This window comes from Schistocerca americana, chromosome 1, assembly GCF_021461395.2.
Source record: "Schistocerca americana isolate TAMUIC-IGC-003095 chromosome 1, iqSchAmer2.1, whole genome shotgun sequence".
Classification (NCBI taxonomy): domain Eukaryota; kingdom Metazoa; phylum Arthropoda; class Insecta; order Orthoptera; family Acrididae; genus Schistocerca; species Schistocerca americana.
This window is the reverse complement of record NC_060119.1, coordinates 378,430,798-378,433,654: the sequence shown is the minus strand read 5'-3', so window position 1 is coordinate 378,433,654 and position 2,857 is coordinate 378,430,798. Positions and strand designations below refer to the sequence as shown.

The following is a 2,857-nucleotide window of genomic DNA, read 5'->3' as shown; positions in this document are numbered from 1 at the left end:
ACGAGAATTCTGTCCGCAACATCTCCTGCAGCTCAAATCCCGTGATTTTGGGACGTCGCATTTTAGGCCGTACAACGCTTAGCGTGTTTTGAGTGTTAGTACATAGCTGCTACAGGTAGATCACCTTCAGAAGCACACTGAAACTTTGCGTATACGTTTTACAGACATCATAAAATTTGATTCCAGGAACAGAAGTTGGCTTAAAGATGTGAAGAGCAATGGTATAGTTCTTTTTGAATACATTCAGGTTCCATTTTATTTACGTGTTTCCGGTAAGGGGATAAGAAGTGACAGCCAACACTATCACAATTTTTTTTTTTTACGTTTTCTGTTGCACTTCTTCATATTATTGAATCTCTGTTCTAATTAATTACTTCGGAATGAGACTGTAGACGGCGCCGAAGTGTCTGAGAATCGATCTGTGCTGCCATTCAGCAACAGTATTCCTGTAAATTACGCACCCGGTTGTTCCTGGCTTCCGAAAGCTCCCGAGATGTGTTCATCGGATTTATACAGACAAATTTGTTGGCGGAGACATGAATGCGAGTTCCTGTTGTAAGATGCAATCCCAATGTTTGAAACATCCCTTCGCCTCGATGACGGTGTATCCGGACAGACCATCGAGCTGGTGTACCAAGAAGCGTGATTCATTCGACAGGCGTCACGTTTCCATTTATCCACGGTCCAATGTCAATGATCCGGTATCCACAGCAGTCACAATTGATGATGTCGCTGAGTCAACACGGGATCACGTAGGGATCGTCTGCCTCGGAGCCCCAAGTGTGCGCTTGATGGCGTGTTCCGAAACCTTTGTGCCTTCACCAGCATTGTAGTCTGTCGTCCTATGTGCCACAGAGCGGGTAATCCTCCGGCTTACGTTCTGTGATGAGGCGTTGACTTCCAACAGCGTTCCCCTACTCGTGTTTTTACGTTCCTTCAGCCACTTCCGATAGACGCTCACGATGGTCACATGACAAGTTCCCCCGTTTCTGACGTGCTCGTTTCGTGGCGCCGAGCCACAATAAGTGAAATGCCGGAGCTAAAACGTGGTTCATTATCGTTCTCTTTCTTTTAGTTTTCAATACGATACTGGTGTACAAGATAGCCGCTAACATACTACGAGTCACTGTTGCTTCATGCTTTTAATTGCAAAGTTTCATTAACGGTTTTAGATCCGACGTATTTTCTATTCATGGCAAAATACACTACTTAAATTAACTTATGCTAAGAACAACACACACACACCCATGCCCGAGGAATGATTCGAACTTCCGGTGGGAGGGTCCGCGCAGCTCCGTCTATAATGACCTCGTTGTCGACGGGACGTTAAACACTAATCTACTCCTTCGACCCCAGGTTCCCTACCTCAAATTGTTCAGAAGAGCATATTTTGTTTCTCAACATATCCGTACAACCAAACACAAAAATGTACTTTCCAAGGTTACTGGTTGCTTCCAACAGTAGTTGCAACATCGAATTAAAAGTCGGAATTTACATTCGCCTTACGTAGTTTTAATTGATGTCGTACTGCCATTGTGTAAGCTACAGTACCCTACATTAAAGCCGCTTTGGGGGAACTAAACGGATGGAACGGTGCCCACTCAGTGAAGCCTGCGAAATTATAGCTTAAGTGAATATTTCGATGAAGCAATGAAAATCATTAAAGATGAAGTCAAAAATAAAAGGTCTGGATTTCAGCAGACAAATCAAATCGTTTCATTGCCAATGTCATTGTTGAACCATTAGGTCCTTCAGAACGTGAATCAATAAAACAATTCCTACTTACGACATCTAACAATTCAACTACCGCACAGTTGTTTACTGTGACCTGAAGAAAACTGTCGCCCACCATACGGTGGTGACTGTCTGGAGTGTCATTTGATTCCACAGCAGGACACCTTTGGTTGTCATCCATGGCACCCTTACATGACGGCGGTCTCTCTCTCTCCGTCCGAACAGGCGTTGGAAGGCCCAACGGTACCGACCGGTCGCCGTCTCATCCTAAGCCCACAGGCGTCACTGGATGCGGATACGGAGGGGAGGGGCATGTGATCAGCACACCGCTCTCCCGGCCGTATGTCAGTTTACGAGACCGGAGCCGCTACTTCTCAATTAAGTAGCTCCTCAGTTTGCCTCACAAGGGCTGAGTGCACCCCGCTTACCAACAGCGCTCGGCAGAACGGATGGTCACCCATCCAAGTGCTAGCCCAGCCCAACAGCGCTTAACTTCGGTGATCTGACGGGAACCCGTGTTACCACTGCGGCAAGGCCGTTGGCTACAGCACGGCGGTACGTCGACTATATTCTCTGCCCCATTTTGTTGCCCTTCATGGCAAACCATCCTGAGCTTACATTTCAGCAAGATAATGCCCGCCAGCACGGTGTGAGTTTCTACTGCTAGTCTTCGCGCCCAACAAACCTTACGTTGGCTACCAAAGTCGCCGGATCTTTCCCCAGTTGAGAACGTTTGTAGTATTAAGGACAATGCCTTCCAGCCAGCTCGTGATTTTGACATTCTAACGCGCTGATTGGACAGACTTGGGCACGATATCCCTCAGGAGGACATATGGAACTCTACCAATCAGTACCAAGCCGAATAACTTATTGCATAAGGGCCAGAGGTGGACCAACGCGTTATTGACTTGCTCAAGCTGTGAAGTTCTTTCTCTTGAATAAATCATCCAATTATTCTGAAAGTGTAACCATTTGTTTGTCTGTACACATACATCACATCTACTGATTTCAGTCCCATGTGGATAATTCCTTCGTTGTGCTATTTTTCTTTTTTTCTGTTCTTTTTTTTGTCTTAGAGTGTATACCTCTACCCCGTCAACATATCATAACGACATCGGGGACA

At 46.0% G+C, this 2,857-nt stretch overlaps 1 pseudogene; it reads right to left on the bottom strand.

Annotated features, from left to right (window-relative positions):
- Window positions 1-2,159: 2,159 nt before the first annotated feature.
- On the bottom strand, window positions 2,160-2,277 carry LOC124559337 (annotated as a pseudogene).
- Window positions 2,278-2,857: the final 580 nt, after the last annotated feature.